At 39.9% G+C, this 19,903-nt stretch overlaps 1 protein-coding gene and 1 long non-coding RNA gene across 7 annotated transcripts in view; one reads left to right on the plus strand and one right to left on the minus strand.

Annotated features, from left to right (window-relative positions):
- magi2a (membrane associated guanylate kinase, WW and PDZ domain containing 2a) overlaps positions 1-19,903 on the minus strand; it is a 313,872-nt gene that overhangs the window by 136,325 nt on the left and 157,644 nt on the right. The gene's annotated exons all lie outside the window — the stretch shown is intronic.
- On the plus strand, positions 3,801-12,282 carry LOC127532992 (uncharacterized). Its single transcript, XR_007940605.1, has 2 exons — positions 3,801-4,464; positions 9,923-12,282. It is a non-coding gene; the product is annotated as an uncharacterized LOC127532992 (long non-coding RNA).

Below are 19,903 nucleotides of genomic sequence, written 5' to 3' on the forward strand. Positions count from 1 at the left end.
GCGCCAAGAATGAGAAGAAGCGTTCCCGCATTCCCCCGTATGGCAATGTCAGAAATGCAGCATGTTTTATTAGTTATTGATGATCAGAAGTCACGCCACTATAGAATGTGTCCATTTAATACAGATGTAAACACAAAATGACGTTGCGCTGAGCACAGGTGTGTGTTATGCATGTGTACGTTATGTGTGGATACTGAATCGTGTGGCCTAAATATTTAGCGAGCGGTGGGAATTGATGGGACTCCTCACTTTTTATCGTCTCTTTTTCTGTCATTTTCAACCTTTTTGCTGCTTTTATGTCTATTTTTTGTCAATGTAATCTCTTTTTCTTGTTTTTTCATCTCATTTTCTGTCGTTTTCAAACTTTTTGTTGTATTTATGTCAAGTTTTTTGTCAATTTAATCATTTTTTCCATCTAATTTTCTTTTATCTTGAATGTCTGTTATTTTTCGTCCCATTTTCTGTAATTTTCAAAATTTTTGTTGTTTTCATGTTTAATTTTTGGTCAATTTAATCTGTTTTTGCTGTTTTATTGTCTCACTTTCTGTCATCTTTAATCACTTTTGTTGTTGTTTTGTCTCATTTTCTGCAATTTTCAAACTTTTTATGGTCATTATGTCAATTTTCTTGTCAATTTAATTACTTTATGCTGTTTTTCCGTGTCATTTTCAGTCATTTTTAATCTGTTTTGTTGTTTTTTTGTCTCATATTCTGTAATTTTCAAACTTTTTGTGGTTTTTGTCAAATTTTTTGTCAATTTAATCTGTTTTTGTTGTTTATTCAGTGTCATTTTCAGTCATTTTTAATCTCTTTTTGTTGCTTTCTCACCACATTTTCTATCATTTTCAAACTTTTTGTGGTTTTTGTCAAATTTTTTGTCAATTTAATCTATTTTTTGTTGTTTTTCATGTAATTTTCAGTCATTTTTAATCTCGTTTTGTTGTTTTTCTCATCTCATTTTCTGTAATTTTCAAACTTTTTGTGGTTTTTATGTGTAATTTTTGTCAGCCCTGACATCCGTCTACAGGGCAGCCAAACTGATGTTGTGCAGTAAAACAGTCAGATGATAACAGGGATCTCTCCATCATGAAATGTACCATTACTTCCTGCATTATTAATGGAACATCTCATAAACAACGTTGTAAAGTTACTTCAATCAAGCTCAGACTCTTCCCACTGATGAAAACTAGTTGACTTTACTGGCTAGTGTGGTGAATATATCTGCAATTTATATGGAGATGAAACAAATCTTTGTCAGGCAAATTGCAAAGAAAAGCATGCTTCAAAAATACACGTAAAGTGTGCATATTGTCAAAGTGAATGCATAGATATTTGCTCACATAAATAAGCACAGTTGAACAAAATAAAGAAAATGGATAAACTAAAAGGAGGACACACCATGCATGAAGAGCACTCGGATTCATGAAAGCATGTGCATGAGATTTATTTCGCGCTCAGCCTGTTAGCATCTTGTGCCCTTGATGTTGGAAATCTTGGCCTTGATGTTTTTTTCCATTGTTTTCTTGTGTATGTGTGTGTGTGTCTTTATTTCCTGTGGGTGCCTCCTAGTCTCTCTGCTGCACTGATCTTTTTCCAACAAAAAAACTCATACAAAAGGCCAGAATAACAGCGGAGACTAATTAGGACAAATTCTGGGAAATACACAGGGAGATGAAAGAGAAGAGGAAGCATGTGAGCGCTGGAGAAAAGCTGAAGTGGATATTTAATTTGATCCAATCCAATTCAAATAAATTGTCACTGTACCTTATGCAGAAGTGTACAGTGAGCCTGAAACTTTGGCTTCCGGCTAGTGCAAGTTCACAGATAAAATAGAAGAGAAAACACAACTGACAAATATGTATTAGGAGTACTTTAATGCAGCAGACTCACAATATGCAAGTAATTATTTACAGCGACTACGAACTCACCAACACTTCACTTCATTTCAGTAAATCTGTCATCGTTTAAACAGAGGAAGCATTTCATCTATAAAATAGCACAACTAAAGTGTCTCTTACAAACTCATGATGTATAAATTTGCAACGGCAAACATGTACAGGCTTTCTGACATAATGAAAAGATGTTCATGCTACTTTGCTCAGCGCTCACTGACCGTGCACTTCATTAGCTTTCTCTGCAACATCCGCTCTTGCTTTTCATGGTTACAGCTTTGCTAGTTAATGCTGTAGTCTCGTGAAAAAGCTGCCAGTGGAAAAAGTGCTACATTTCTAAACATAGAAAGAAATTAATTTGTAGTTAAACTTAACCACAAACTCTTCCTGAGGTTCTGTGCTTTGTATGGCAGAAAACTCTCAATTCTATGGCAAATTATTTATTTAGATATTTTTTGCAGATTTTGTTGAAGAGGTTAATGAACATCTCAGTTCCAATAAAATTAGAAGTGTTTGTTTCATTTATATTTATCAGGATTTTTCATTTTCTGCTGCATTCACAGATTACTGCAAACTCAAAGTGCAATTATAGCGATTATATTCAATAATCTAACATTTTTTTGTAAACTCGAGCACTTTCAAGGTCTTGAAAAGTGATCTATCATGGGATGGCTACACCATTAGCCGTTACCAGAACTGCTAGCTCTGCTGCTAACAGCAACATGTTTTGCACTGAGGTGACGGCTTGAAACGCTGCGGTGCTCAGAAAACTCTTTGTTACACAATTTGCACACAACCAGGCTTTTATCCAAGCTGCCATCGGGAGGTTGTTTAAAGGAAAACTTTCCACCCGACAAGCTCAATGCGGTCTCGTCTTCCTTTCCTGTTCACCAAACTTTCTTCTGCGCTGACGTCACTCCTGTGAATCTTCTTCACGTCTGGCAAACAGACTTTACCGCCACCTACTGGGCTGGAGAGCGCATCAGTGTTACTGGTGTGCCAGAAATTAGGGAACTGAGAAAATCCGCGTTCAAGTCCCAGCCCTACTAAAGGGGCTAAAATACTAATATTGCCTGAATATTCATTAAACAAAGAAGAAAGTAAATCCGGGAGGTGCAAAGAGGTTTATTATGTGCATCACTTATGGACAGATGTTGGAGAACGGATCGCAGCGGCCATTTTTTTGACTGTGTGGCTACAGTCTTTAGCTGGGGAGGTCTGGGGCTGTAAACAGAAGTGAACCTTAGACTAGCATACCTTGGGAGACCTGTACTGAAGCCACGGGGACAGCGACAGAGGCAGTTTATGATTCAGGGAAACGGCACGCTTTGAGTTCGCTCAAGTCAAAAGACTTTTCATTCTGTGCTTTCTTGGGAGTTTGTAAACTCTAAAACATTCTATCAAACAGTTTTCTGAATGAAATCTCTATCACTGTGATTTTATCACACAGTATTACATTAAAAATTCATAGAAAACCGTCTAGTGGGTTGAAACATACAATCAAAGTCAACAAATGCCACCCAATGTCTTGTTATTCTGGTGATCATCTGGAGGAGGGAGAGAATTTGTAATCTGTTGAATTGGTTTATTTTTCTTCTTCCTCAACCACTGAATTTTAGTCAGCACGTTCCTCATTTAAACTATGATATTCACCTCATGATTAATCTTTAAATCTACTAAATGTCTGTAAATAGTGACAAATGTCCATCATAAATTCCAAGAGCGTTAGAGGTTGTCTTCTATTTGCTTGCTTTATCCAGGCCCACAGTCCAAATGTTATTTAGTTTCACAAAGATACAAAAACAGTCACATTTGAGCAGATGGAATCAGCAGATGACTGGAGTTTTATCTTGATAAAAAAAAAAACTAGAACAATTAATTGACTATCAAAACAACTGCTGTTGAATTTCCAAAAGACCTACTCTGAAGAACAAGATGTTTTAGATGCTATTTTTGGACGTTTGTGTCTAAATAAAGGGAAAAACCATTAAGCTTATTGCAGCTAGAATGCAATGCATATTCAGTGCCCCCCCTCATTATCTTCCATTAATCTACTTCAGGCTAAATGCTTTGTAAGAGACATTCTGCGTCATGGGAGAGGCTACTCAAACACTGCCAAGGAGAGATACGCAAACAACACTGGAGAGAGGTGGGAGAGAGAGAGGGGGAGACAACAAGGGGAGGAGAACTGGTTTATCATCACTTCCCCTCCTTTTGATCTCTTATAGAGCAGAAGATGTGTGTGAATTTGAGCGAGGAAACGGGAGACGAGGAGCGAGCGAACACGACGTGGAGAAAGACAGAGAGACGTATCTGTTCCAAAGCTATCACGCATCTCACTCCGACCCAGTTTCACTACAGTCTAATCCATCCTGCAACCACCACCGAGCCGAGCGCTCTTTCCATCCCGACCTCCTGCAAACGAGGCAGGCGCTGCTGTGCTTTCAGGGGCTTTCACACTACGCTGGTCTTCATTTGTACTATACCATGATGTCTACTCCAGGGAGAGCATCTGTCATCGCTACTTTACCATGCTGTGTCAGCGTGGGTCTGCTTCTGCCATGATTATTTAGTAAGTGTGTGTACATGTGTGGAAGCATATGTGGTGAGTGTGCGCAGTCTTGTTGCGTGAATAAAGCTCGTGCTTCCGACATGCTGCGCGGCTTTATCGGGAAAGTTACACAAGTCCTCTTCACCCGTCTGCTTCTGCTATCTAGTCTGCCAGCAAAGATGTGTGGATGTCTCCAGCTTTGGGAGGAATATGCTCAAATGTGTGTGTGTTAGAGAGCTTTTGTGTACTTTTATGTAAGTGTTACTGAGCTTGTGAGGGAAAAAAAGAAAACCACAGGATGCTGAGTACACATTTGGGAACGTTTTGGCAGCTGTCTCGGCCACCAGACCAGCGAACAACGGTTGATACTTAAAAATGGAGTTCATTAGATTTGGCAGACAGAAGATAAGCACAGTCCACTGAATGCTTTCTGTATTGTTTTGTATTTTAGTTTTCATATACACCAGGTCCTCGACTTAAGTCAGAGTTCTGTTCCTACGATGTAATGTAAATCGATTTCGTCGTAAGTCGGAACTCTGGTGAAAATGTAAACTAAGCCGTTACGCGCATCACGACATCGATTAGTTTACATATTTGTACAACTACAGTAACACAAACAGTCACTAGCTCACACTGACACACAATTCGGGAGAAAAAATATGAGCAAAAACATAAACAAAGCCGTTATTGCATCACAATATTAATCAGTTTACATATTTGCACTGTACAACTACAGTAACGAAAACAATCAGACAAGAGTCTGACTTAAGCTTGGGAGCCATAATGAAGTTAGCGAATGCAGCACAATCCAATGAGGCGGCAAACGGAAACAAAGCCGTCATTTAGCACCATGTGACTACTCTACACACAGTATTCATCCACTCCGCTCGACAACTACTTCCACTGAACCAGTTCCGACGTAACGATGAAACGCTGCATGTTAAACCGATGACCGACCCGTAATCAGTTCCGACACATCGGCAAAACGACATAAGTCAAGGACGTTGTAAACCGAGGACTTCCTGTATCTGATTGATAGATTTTGATAAGTGCTTCAATATTAAGTAAATTATGAATAAAATATAGTCAAAAGTTGATTTTATTGTTTAAAAATGTCAGAAAACTACAAAAAGCAACAATTTCTATCTTTGCAAACCTGAAGCTTATTGCTGAAAATGTTGTTGGACTGTTACCTGGACTAAAAACGTGAAAGTATTAGTGCGGAATGCGCATTTTGTAGATGGAATAATCAACACATGCAGTGAAAGAACTAAATGTCTGCAGCCCTGCTAGTGTCTCAGTGAGCATGCACAGCAATGCTATGAGCTAAATGCTAACATCAACATGCTAACCTACTCACAATAACAATGCAAACATGTTCATATTGACCAAATCTAGTGTTCATAACATTAAAGACCCCTTCAGGCTGATGGAAACATTATCCATCGTCCAAGAATTGGAGCATAAACCAAAGAAACTAGAATTCTAGCCTTTATCAATGAAGATTACATCATCCATCTAACATTCAGTTTCTCAGCTATGGTGTTGTTTAATTGCCAGGATAATGTTTTTGCAGAACATTATGGTGTCACAGTGAACTTGACCTTTTTGATATAAAAAGCCTCCCTTTAATCATTTTATCCTCATAGATATTTCCGTGAAATGTTCTCATAATTACTGTTTATATTCATGAGTTATGACCAAAAACTCTCCTGGAAGGTCACAGCAACCTTTGATCATGGAAATCTAATCAGTTCATCCTCAGTTCTGTTCACAAAATTGGGATATACACAACTAGTCGAAAGTTTGGACACACTTTCTCATTCAGTGCTTTTCATTTATTTACATTATTTTCTACATTGTAGATTAATATGGCGGATTAACCCTTTTTTTGTTTACAACATAATTCCATAAGTGTAAATACATGAGTACAGTCAACACTTATCAGAATGACTCTGGCCTCAGCAGTAAAAGGAAATTCAGATCTAATGCTGGCTCAGAATGAAAAGGTAAGGGGTCACTAATGCGATTAGAACTCATTCTGAAGGGAACATAAATGTCTGATCTGAATTTCATAGCAACCGGTGTCATAGTTGCTGAAGCTTTTCACTTGAAACCACAAACGTTAGTCTTATGGCGTCATGAAAAGTCAGGGGCAGTCATGAAATGTCCTGACAATAAACGTGATATTTGTTGAGACATTCACGTCTGGACCAAAGCGGTTTCTGTCTGATTAACTGATATTGAAAAGAATATTTAGCTGCACACTTCTAGTAAAGTCTGAGATTAAAATGATGAAATAAACCTCCATCATGTATTTCTAATCCATCTCTTTTAGAGCCCTTCTGCCACTAAGTCCTTCATTTGGTGGAGCAGCTACTGCCCGCTCTGCTCGTCTCATTAAAGACATTGAAATACGGTGGCATTTTACAGGCTGCCGTCGCATTGAAAAAAATCATCCACAGGTCGAGTGGGAGTGTACAAGTGAAGGTCAGCTACTTTGATTCCAATGAACTCAGGGTTTTAGAAACACTGGCGTCAGAAATCCAAACTCCACCAACCCCAAAGTGTTTTAATAACTAGTCGACAAGTAGAGCCGTTTTCTAATTCTTCATTATTTTAAAAGTTGATCTAAACTGTTCCACACTGTAAAGCATTTATTATGGTCAATGTAGATTCACAGTCACCCTAAGAGTTTAGCTAACCCTCATCACCAGGGGTATACGACTTGTCATATTTTTTTTATTTTAAGTTGGATTTTCCAGTCTTTTTAGGCAGCTGTCACCCACATAGTTGCCATCCCATAGACCAAAGCTTATTTGATTCCAACCAGGCTTGTGGTGTATATATAGAAAAATCATTTGGGGTACATGTGGACCCCAGTCAGACCCCAGGCGGACTGCGCTTCTTTTATTTATGCATGTTTGTGTTGTGTTGCTCTTGTGATGACTGCTTCAGTTGCATTTCAATTCAGGAGTTCTTATACTAATAATGTATGCAATACACGTCAGTAACCATCAATAGCATATTTAGATCTAGAGACGACACACGTTTTAGGGAATTATACATTGAGAGTACATGGACAGGTACAGAAATGTGAAATAGATGAAAGATTACTGGGGTCCAGCTGGACCCCAAGTTTACAGGTGAAGGAGGCTTTGCCACGTGTACTGATGAGGGTTAAAAGCAATTTCTTTTCAGTTCTTGAAGATGCTTCACCTCTCAACCCAGAGGTTCTTTCAGTTCTACAGCTGAGCCGAAGAGAACTGAAGAGGCCTCTTGGATAAGAGCACGAAAAACAAAAATCTCTTTTCTCTTCACTGAAGCTCTTTGGATGAGTGATTTTAATTTTCATTTAGATATTTAAAGCTTGTAAGACGAAGGAAAACAATTAGCAGTCTTGAAATGGCACAAAGTGTATTTTTTAGAGCCAGAACTGACTATTATTGTCAAAATCAATTCATCTGTTCAAAACTTTGTCTATAAAAAATACGTGAATTTCGAGAAACCTTTTTTAAAATGTTTTTGTCTAATTAACTGAAAGGAATATTTGTTTGCACTTTCAAAACTGAAAAATAAAGAAGAGTTCATCATCACAAAATCCAAAGAAAGCCAGAAATATTCTTGTATTTGGGCTGCAATTTTTCTTTTAGCATTTTTGTTAGATTTATCTTCTACTGACTGACCATTTCACAGGTTGTTAAAACCTCCAAAATCCCACAAACAAGAGGAAGAAACCATCAATAGCAGCGCTGATATATGAGCAGACACTTATATGGGCTTACAAAGAAATGTATGAATCCTATAGGAGATGCATTGAAGACGGACAGGTGGGAAGAAAAAGATGGGAACTTTGTTCTTTGCTTGCAGCGCATCACCCTGGTGCGCTGCATTAAATAAGACATAAGAATCAAAGAGAAGGGTGGGCTTGAGCTTTGATGGTTGACAAGGCCATTGTTCATTATCTGCCTCTCTTTGATGAGTATCTGCTTTCAAAGAAGAGAGCAAATTATGCAAAAGCACTCCAGGAGCCAAGGGGCCAGCATGCCATTTTGCAGAGTGCCTCTTTTCTGAAAAGTATAAGAACGCAGGTGGAGTCAGCATCAAGTGCAGGTGAAGAGTTTTTCCCAAAGTCATCAGGCTGGATGACTTCTGGACGACGGATGTAACATTAACTGAGAGCGGAGAGGGGGAGAGGCGAGGTGCTTTGGCTTTTTGTGATCCGTCGCAAATGATGTAACACTTTAAATGTCTTGATGGACCATCTTTGATGCTCGGCTGAGTAGCGATTATGGAGCGCTGAGCCCATTCAGCCCACATGGGTCAAACTATCCACACAGAAGGGGACAAAGAGAGTTCTGTGACATTAGATGATAAAGGAGCAAAATGCACCCTGGAGGCAAATAGACCCATATTAGCCAATTAGCTTCCATTGGTGGACTACTGGGGACAATGCCATGTGGGGTTATTTTCTAAGGCGTGGTGTTTAACCTTATTACAGCCCTCTAGGTTGTAATATAGTGTGGCCATTACCTCAGTGGGGGCTAAAGTCTGAGGTCTAACAGATGGATGCCCATTACCTGTTATTTGGCTTCATCTGTCACTGAGGGGCAATTTTAAACAGTTACAGGTGTAGCATAAACCCAAACCTGCCACCGGTGTGAATAAATACATTTTATACCAAAATGTCACAGCAAGATCAGTCTTGATGAGTCACAGGATAGAGTTTTCAGTTCTAAATATGTTGCAGACAACACACGCAGAATCACAGTTAAGTGTGGGTGACATCAAACAACTATCACTATAATAATAGAACAGGCTACAGACGACATATATGGGATGTAAACAACATGATCGATTTATTAAAACATTAGACTATAGTAGAAATCTTCATTTAAATCTTTATGTTAGTATTAATTTGCAACCCTGACCAAAGTTTACAAAGAGATACTACAAAATGACAAATATTGAAGTTGCATATTTATTTAAAACCTCAAGTGCATGTGTGACCAAATATTTCAAAATCCTTCTTCTCTTCACAGATTTTCGTAGAGCTTCTGATGACACCGAAGGAACCTGCACAAAAACGTTCCCACCATTTTCACAGCTTTCTGTGCAGCCCTACAATAAGCTGGTGATATCTTGACCTTGAAACACGTACTGACAGTTTAATTCAGTTCAAACCACAGCTTGAATACAGTCTCACACTAAAATGTGCCACAGCTGCTTTAGTCCACAGCACAAGACGTAATAGTTTCACAATAAAGGCTGTAAAGTTGCGGGATACCACCATTTTTTGACCTGGTTTGATCTGGTGTTTTCTGAATTCCTTTCACTTTGCACATATAGTAAGTGAAGCGGCTTGAGAGGTGGCAGCATTAACCCAACACTGGAGTTTCACCAAGATTTAAGTACAAATTCCATGTGGGACCATTTGTTTGATTTGGGAACCTTAGATTTGCTTTTCTTCTTTTTGCAGATGATATGGTTCTATTGGCTTCGTCAAACTCTGACCCTCAGTATGCATTGGGGATCTGTGCACCAAACGGATGGGACTGGAGTCAATATCCCAAAGTCTGAAGTCATGGTTCTCTGCCAGAAAATGGTGGATTGCTCCCTCTGGGTTGGGGTTCAGTTGCTGCCCTAAGCAAAGTTCAAGTATCTCGGGATCACTGGTCATTAACGATGGGAAATGAAGCGTGAGGAGGACAGATGGATTGGTGCAGCGTCAGCAGTAATGTGGGCATACCGGACTGTTCTGGTGAAGAAGGAGCTGAAACTCTCAGTTCACCAGTGGATCTACGTTCTAACCCTCACCTATCGCCAGAAGCTCTTGGTAATGACTGTAAGAATGCGACTGTGTCTACAAACAGCCAAAAATAGCCTCTTCTGTAGGATGGCTGGGCTCAACCCTAAAGAACGAGTGTAGAGATCAAACACCCGGAGTGAACTTGCAGTTAAAGTAGTAGTTGAATCAAGCCAAATGAGGCAGTTGAGGCATCAGAACAGGGTGCCTCCTGGTTGCCTTCCTTTAGAGGCTTTCCAGGCACGTCCAACCGGGAGTAGACCATTAAGTGTGTAGTTGAAGGAAAGTACTGTTTGGAATTGGATTTACTACTGCTTTAGTGTCAACGTTCTTCCAAATGCTTTGGCTGCAGCTAAAACAGTTTTCTTCGAGTACGACTAGAGAGTAAAGAAAAGGAAACGACAGTAAGGCTGATGACACGATCATGTTTTACATTCTACATTGGGTAAATACTTAAGTTGGAAATGACAAAAGTTTCAAGAATTATGTTTGCTCCAACGCAAACTATTTATTTGGATAGCGATCAAATGATTTAAGTAGAGCTTACTTAAACTGGTGGTATTAATGTTGATTGTAATTACTTTAGATAAACTTAATTCAGTTGCATGTTACCATTTGAAGAATCCATTTTTTGGTCCAACAATTGAAGTTGAAAACATGAGTCAGGTACATATGAAATGTCTTGCTAGATGATGGATGGTACCATCACAAGAACAGCCCCTAACAACTTCTACAGCAGTTTTTGTGGAAACCATACATTTTCCCTGTGGACCAATGGAGTTCTTACACATTTCGATGTGAGACTGAGCTGCAATATGACAGATAAGACAGCTGTCATCATCAAACTAAATTTAGTAGTGAAGTGACGAGGGCGAAGACAGGTTGTCTTGAAACTACTTTTTGACATCAAAAACAAGACACCATGACCTGAACCATTAATAATGATCACTTGAATAGGTGACAGATAGACTTACATTGCACCATTGTATGCTGTGAAACGCTGTAGGTCACAAAATGTGAAATTTCCGCTCTTAAAAATCTTGAAAGAGATCAGAAAAGGACCTGATTTTAAGAAGGCATTTACACGAGAGCTTGACGAACGCTGTGTCAATGGGAGCACATCTAAATGCGCTTCCTTGATTTTCATTCTTCGAGGCAGATTATACCACAGTTTGGGGAGAAGTGGAAACAAACAGTCAGGGTGTGATGACGAATCCTTTGAATCTCGATCCTTCTCTTCACAGCAAGTCACAATATTCATGTCGTCTCTTTTATAAGGCTCTGCCATTCACGACGACACATGATGAAAATGTCTCACTAAATAAAGATAAGACGCCAGACTGACTTCCACTAGTGGGAAAATCCAGACGGGTAGGGTGGGAATATGTGCAAATATTTCAGAAATACATTACCAGAGACAAATGATGTGTCACCTCAAGCTGAATGTACAATTTATGGAGATACGGAAAATCTAGTCATCATGTATTCCGTGTGTCATTCATTCGCTCGGCCTTGCATCATAGACTCTATGAACTAAATTTAACTGTCAATGTGTGTTTAAAAGTCAGGATATTTCCATTCGGTTGTGTATGTGAAGCTGACAGGATTTTGGGAAGGTTCATTAGTGATGATGTGAGGCTCAGTTTGTGACATAGATGGAAAAAAAACTCTTGTTTCTTAGAAAAAGTGTTGAGACCAGACGTGATGTTCTGGACAGAGGCAACAAGGCAGCAGACTATTGTAACTCCTGATTTCCACCGCTGTAAATACTCTGCTATCTGTACAGCTGGGGGATGAAACGAGTGGAAAGATTATGTCCTAGATTCCACTAAGCATGAATTATGTTGGAAGGACGACATCAACAAAGCGCAGGAGCTGTTCCGGCTGCTAATTCTATACCATAACTTTGCTTCTCCTCTTTCATTCGGAGTGAATGGATGCTAATCAAAGGCTGAAATGCAGTATTGACTGATGCCATTTTGCCTGCACACTAAGTCCACAGTAAGCTATGGAAATAAAACATCTCGAGAGCCTGGGGACTAGTCCTTCAAGGGATGCAAATGAAGACAGAGAAGTCCCTTTAAGTATGCAAACGCACACACACCACACACACTAAACAGCATCTCCCTGTCAACAAGAGAGGCTAGAGTAATAGACCATGAAGAAGAGAGAGCTGGGGAACAAGTGAGGCTTTGATGTGGAGTGATGGACAGGGCCAAGGCAAGACTACACTGGCATATTACCATCGACTTCGAAAAGACAGGAAAGGGGAAAGAAAACAGGGGGAAGGAACCAAGATGAAGAAAATAAATATCGTGGAGGGAATTACAAAAAGAGAGGAAGTCTTTGAGATAGATGCATAGCAGATGAGAAACACCCGAGATAAGAAGATGACAGGAGAGGAAACATTGCTTGCAATAAGTATTTTTATGTCTTGTTTTCAGCCTTTTCACAGCAGAAAATGATTCAGCATGGCAAGCAAGCAGCCGGGCGTTGAAGATTTCTGCATCTCAACATTGGATGTGAGGGGGGGAAAGGAATAAAACAAAAAAATAAACAGGGAATCGAGTTGTAAACACACAGCGTCGGCGTTGAAAACAGGAGATCGAGGAGAAGGAAGGAAGACAAAGATGACACCAGCCTCGAGAAGACAAAAAAAAAAACATGTTTGTGAAAAGAGGGCGGCTGCTGGGAAACTATTAGCTTTATATTTAAATCATTCATAGGAGCAGTTACAAACATAGCTCTCATACATAAGCCATGGCCTAAATACCCTCACATGCATATTTTAGGGGTTACATCCGCGCTTAAATCCAGACCTACATCATCTGTCAACTTAAAACTCATGATTCACCGTACGAACAGCACACAGTCATGTTGAATTAATGAGAAGGCCCAATGGATGTGGCAAAGCGGCAAGGGTTAAAAGGGGGCTTATCGCTTCCTGCTGGGGCTTGTCGACACAGTGTTCACGCTGGCCGCCGAGAGCCCCGGATCCTCATCTGCTTTGACAGCGCTCATATAGAAACCATTACACAAACATTTCCTATGGGGCTGACCACGCAGCGAGAGTCGTAGATCAATCCGAGCCTCCTGCAATCCCTGCAGGAGACGTGTCAGGGACGAGACAGGGGGGGAGATAGAGGATGAAAAATAAAAACACATAGAAGGAAACGTGTAAAAATTGAGATTCACCGTGAGAGACGACTGCATCAAATAACTTCTGATGCAGTCAAAATAAAAGAGCAGGCGCATTTGAAGGATGGTATGCTTTTCACGCCCACAATAGCAGAGTTACTGTATAACGAGAGGATTCCTTCCTTTCATGATTTCCAGCAATCACGATTTGTGTTAAACCACAGTGCCTGTATTGGAAAGTAGTTTTAAACAAGTACAAGATGAAAAGGTATGCATTAAGGTATGTAAACAAAGGAAAAGACGAGCAGCAATGCAGTGATCAGAGACTGTGGAATGTCAATTAAATCTGGCACTATGGAGCAGTGACAGCAACAAGGAGTGAGTGAACACCAAGTTAAACTAATCTCAGGTTTGAAGCGATGCGACTGAGGCAACTACCATATACATGAGCTTATTAAGCTGCAGGAAAAGAACCCCGTACTACATCTTTCATTCAACTTCTCTAGATAGTCTCTTTTGCCTGTCTCCATATATCTAACACTAAAGGCGTCAGGAAAAAAAAAGACTGATGACATACATGTCAACTCTGACTGACTGAGAAATTAGTGGGGAGGAACTTGAAGATGAAGTAGAGGGTGACAAATACTTTGTTAAAGTAAGAATTCATTGGCAAAACACTCAGAATTATTATTTTAAAAAGGAATGGGGCGTTAAATTAAAAAAGATTTCATTGTGTTGCTTTAACTTTTACTTCTGCAGGTGAGGAGCGAAACTGAATCGGGGCAGGGTTAACGAATGTCCCAGAATGGTGAGGTCTGAAAGTCGTACAAACCCCTCAGCACAGTGCAATATCCATGGTTTTGGTTTGATTACTGCAAATGAATGCAGTTTTATTTTTGTCAGTGTCATGCTTGTGTGGTAACTAGCCCCTAAATCACAATTATACCAAGTCTCTCATGTTCCATGAAAACTAATACCCTCAATAAGAGCAGAGCCAGGATGCTACAGTCAATGAACTCGCTGGCAAACATTTTCTCTCACATGCTTAGTATTCAGCTTCTCCAGACATGGTCTGTCTCTAAACGGGGTATTTCATTCTTACTTTCTGTAGGACTAATGGTGTTGAAAGTGGGGCTGATCCGAATAGCAATTTTTGGAATCCGGATATTCGGTCCCAATTAATGCCGAATATTCGATTCCCCCTCCCCACTGCTCATTGGCTGCTGAGTGGAGCGTGGCGGAGGGAAGTTCAATCTTGCTTCAGTGTCCAACGTTAGCATAGCATTAGCATGGATATCGCCATCTTCGTCTTTTGTCTACTGCTTACTAACACAGGAGAAGTGAAGCGTGACGTGAGCGTATTCAGATCTCAAAATTATATTTGGATGCCACCGCAATGACCGAATATTTGGATATTCGGGCCCAGCCCTAACTTTCTGTAAGAGCTAGTGTGTAGACTAGTAACATATTGTGTAGCAGAAAAATTAACACATTTAGTAGAGCAAAATGGCTATAGCTTTCTATATTTTTCATAATTCTACCCAAAAAGCACTACTTGCTAAAGAACCTCAATGACAGACACTCTAGTTTACGAATGTTCCCTAAATGCCTCATATGCACACTTGGGAAGATGCTAGTTAGTCAGCTATGCACAGACAAGCCTCTAGTCTCCACTGAATGCATGCAGTACACAAAACTCCGTTAAATAAGACTGAATTAAGGCGTTCTTGTGTCAGATTTACCCAAGTTGAAACCAAGTGAAGGGGAGTTCTCTAAGAGCAGAGCATTTTAAACATCAATATCACAGTCGATCAACTTCATTTAATTATGGAAACCCAAATTCAAGACGTCTCAGAATACAATATTTGCAAATTAGTACGTTCCAGTGCGGTTATAGAACATTTGGCAGTCTTTTAAATAAGCCTGAAAGAAGCCGTAATCTGTTCTGCCAAGCTAATTCCCACTCTAACCATTTCAGAAATGGCTGTCCATAGTTTTAAGCTCATGTCCAAAGACACACTGTCACACCACAGGTTTGTGTCATTGATTTCATTAGCTAAATCTGGCAGGCTCTTACACCTGCAGACAGAACTTGATAACGATTATTGAATTTTCCACACTTCTGACCTTCTGCTGCGGCGAGCCAGATGGTTTCAAATATCAAGCCAAACATTTCCGTGCTCTTGCTCTTACCTCGCATCCCCTCGAAAAGTGAAAAGCAAAAGTTTTGCGTTGTTAGGTGATTATTTAGTAGTCAGCAAAAAAGCAGACGGATCATTAGAGCTATTCAAGAAGCAAGAAGAAAGCTCTCCGTTGACGTGTTTGACTGACAATCTGCAACAATCCGTTTCTTTAAGGCAGACATAACCTGAAGGTAAAACACAGTTCAAGCTCTGCAGGTAGCTGATGCATGGCGATCACGCATCACGTTGCAGTCCGAGCCCAATTTACAGCAAAAACTCACGGGAAAGATTGGCCCTTTTCCACAATACAGCTCTTGAGGAGAGCGCAAGGAGGTAAGGTGGCGGATCAGAAGGTGAGAAAGCAAAAAATAACAATTTAATAAGCTCCTATTCCAGGGGAAAAAAAAGGCAGCAAAAAAGATGCAGGGAGCAGCTTGTGAGAGTGCTGCACAGCTGAATAGAGGCTGACAGGTCTAAATGAATGTTAGCCTTGGCCAGGTCTCAGAGCTGAAGGTCTACATCTCATCACCTGAATAATTCACCTGCTGGGCTACCGATTCACCCCTCGGCCTCAGTGTGATATAAGCCGACTCCGTCGCTGCCACTGCGACAGTCTCATCACCGTCAGGTTTGAAATTGTTGGTCAGAAAAGCAAAAGGCCCCGGGAGAAGAAATATGACTTTTCCATTACAAAGTCCAGACAGGATTGATATCCAGTGTTAAGGCTAGTTCCACCCCAAGGCATCCGGGATGAAACAATGACAAATAATTACACAGGAAACAATCCGTATTAGGCGTGCTGTATTTGACAACTGAATATACACTTGAATTTTACAGGCGGTGACTCCTATTTACTAACGATGCTAATTTACGAGATACACCCAAGGTTATTCCTCATGACTGGTTAATGGAGCTCCTGCCGGCCTTAGATTGCTTGATAAATATCACAGCTTTAATAATGCAGTTATTTACACGGCAGCATGTTGAGCGTGTTGATCGACGACAGTCTGCTCAGAGGATTTAGATCAATATGGAGCTGTTATTACAAATCTAATAAAAGCCAGTCACTATGAGTCACTGTGCATCTAATGCATAATGTATACTGCAGTGCAGTTGAACACTGGAACTAATCAATAACACACAGAATGTCTATGGATAGCTCAAATGAATGATCAGGTCGAGTGTGACATTTTCAGGTACTGTTCAGTACAACTAAGTGTATCATAACACTGGAACCCTGACAATCGAAGTACTTTTTTTTTCTATTTTTGTCTTTTTGCTTTAAAAATAAAAATATTTTCTGTGTTATTTGCACTTTTGAGGATGGATTCATATTTTTTCAAGTGTATCTTCACCCTCTGATTCCCCTGCTGGTGGGTTTAAAAGGCATTTACTTTTAAAAACCGTTTATCAGAGGCAGGAATTGTAAAAACAGATATCAGATTTTTAAGTTTCTGCTCGACTTCGAACTTATCATGTATGACTTTTGGCTTTATTAGGAAAATTAACCAGAAAATTAACCAGATCTGAGCTTTCACAATCACTGTATTTCACATCTCAGTTAAAAATCTGCCCCAAAAAAACTTGTTTGTGTCTGATTCTGCAAAAATGAACTGGGAAGCCATTAGTGGCCTGTAATTATGTGAGAAGAATTCAGGGACTCTTTGGTTGAACTGCAGGAACATCTGCTGACACCTGGAACATAATGGTAAACTAGAAAAGCACTCAGAGAGTGCAGACCTCCACCAAGGATAGAGAGGAAAACAGGAAACTCATGCATTAAAGGATCATGAGCTGGAATTGAACCTGCGTCTCTGACACAGTTCTGTTTAGGAATCACCTTCTTAACCAGTTGAGCTATCTGGACACCTTGGCCTAATTTGTTGGATGACATACTAACCTGTGATGTTTTCGTCATATTTTGGACCACATACTACAACATACTAAAAAATCCAAAGTGATCCAGAATCCAGGATCCTTTCCGGATTGCCACCAAAATTAAATCAGCTCTTCCTCTTACCATAGTCTACATCCCCTCAAAATTTCATGTGAATCTGCCCAGGCGCTTTTGAGTTATCTTGCTAACATACAGACAGGCAGACGGACAGACGGACGCCAGGTGTCACATAACCTCCTTGGCGGAGGTAATAATTTAGATATATTTTTTATAATATTGTAAAATACTCAATCATAGATATTCAACTTAGATTTTTCTTTTTACTATTCATGGCATTACAATTGGGTATGTAAAAGACATTTTGAGTTCGCTCTACTTTCTAGTCATGGTAGTGTTTCCATAGAGGTGCAGGACTTTACACTGCAGTGAAAAATGAGCCCACAGTGAAGAGCAAAAAAAACACCCAGGGGAGGGGTAACTTAATGCCAGTATGCGCTGTACATTACAAGAGTTGCTGCTCTTTGTAATTTTGCCTCCTGTCCATTCTGGCTGCCAACTGTTTAAAGCACAGACCATATGGGCGCATACTGGACCATTTGCTTGATATTCTCTACTGTCTCTTCCAGTCTACCATCATAGTGGTACATCAAACAGCAGCTAGGATGTCCAAAAAGAAAAGCAAAATGAATAAATCTACTAAACTTAATCTCATACCAGTCTAAGGAACATACAATAGCAACGCTTTGAGCTAAATGGTCAACACACTAACAATTCAAAATAAGATTCACCATGTTGGTCATCTTAGTTACATATGTTAGCATAATTACTACTGAACACAAACTTTCAATTTCTATTTTACTCAAGTGTATATATAATATTTAGAAGAATCTTTGTGTAAAAATGCCATGTGGTGTTTGGTTATAGGCGGCCATGTTGATTTTAGGCCTGAAAATAGCAAAAAAGTCAACTAAGATACAAAAAGTCCAACAATTATTTGTTGACCCAGCTCATCCTGTAGTCAATTCTGTTACAACAATCCACCCGATAGTTGGCAATACATTAATACAACCAGAAATACCGAGCTGCCGGTGTTCACTAGAGGAAAAGTCAGGGGATGATCAAGGTTAGTGGACTTTTTCCTGTTATTTCTTACCGACAATACGCTGGAGTCTACATATAGTACAGTATTCATATCAAAATTCCAATCAAGTTCTCTTTTCTAAGGAGTCATGGCAGGCAAGAAGATGTAAGTGGACTAACATTGTTTGTTCAGCACCGACCCAATCAGGACAGAATATTAAACGCTTCTGGGCCCCGATTTACATTCATGAGATGGACACAACGTCAAAAACACTTTTCAGTATAATGCAGCACAACACTACCTCTAATACCATTCTCACAACCAACCACAGGGTAAATCAACATCCATCTGGCACATGTTGAGCAACCCAGATACAGCCGAGAACAAGATGAAGACGTAGCATTGAGCTAAAAACAAAGGAAGCAATCGGTCGTAGTTGATCAGACGGGCCTGTACACGCAAACTTCTTTTGATGGAGTCTCTGCAGACACTTTCCTTCTTTATTGGCCCTTCACTTCTCTTTCCTTCAGATTCAAAGGTTGAAAATGGATGAAAGCCAAAAGTGCTTGTTAAACTAATATCACAATTACTCTTCTGGAGACGGTTTCTTTCCACACGAGCAAACGTTAAAAGCAACACGAGCCGAAACTGTTAGCTCGTGTGTTTCAGTTCACTTCCTCCCCCGACAGCGTTGATCAAACGAGCCATGTTTTCATAACTGTTATGCGATGGTCTGATGAACATGCCGCAATACACACCAGATAAAAGAGATCGGAAATCTCTTCAAAAACACAAAGGACGGAGTGAGTGACAAGGCCAAAGTGCTTTTGATTAAAGTGAAAGATCACACAGCACAAACAAAAAAGAAAGAAAAAAATCTGGACATGGCAGTGCCCCCTTTTATCGTGAATACAACAAAAACAGAGACATGACGTTGGTTATACACATTTATGAATAAATACTGATCAAACCATGAATCAAAAAGAGCTACCGCAACCACGAATAAGCAAAAAAAAAAGGGAGAATTTAGCAGCCTGAAAACTGAGGTTTCTGCTGTGCTTCAAGATAAAAACGAGGTCACAAATTACAGTGTACAAGAGGTGAAGCTAAAACGGTTTTGACGTTAGTCTTGAAAGGAACAAAATGACATGCAGGCAAAACAATACACCTCAGAAGGAGGCTCCAGAATGCTAAATAAGAGCTCAGGAACAGATGAGTGCATCACTGGCACGTTGTCAGCGTGAGGTAGACTGTTGTTTCAGAGGAAAGTAGCACCTGAAACTGCTGATCAGCCTCTCTCATTAGTCATCTTGCCATTTGGGTTACGAGGGGAGCCAAATCTATTAAAATATTAT

Source organism: Acanthochromis polyacanthus, chromosome 1 (assembly GCF_021347895.1).
Source record: "Acanthochromis polyacanthus isolate Apoly-LR-REF ecotype Palm Island chromosome 1, KAUST_Apoly_ChrSc, whole genome shotgun sequence".
Classification (NCBI taxonomy): domain Eukaryota; kingdom Metazoa; phylum Chordata; class Actinopteri; family Pomacentridae; genus Acanthochromis; species Acanthochromis polyacanthus.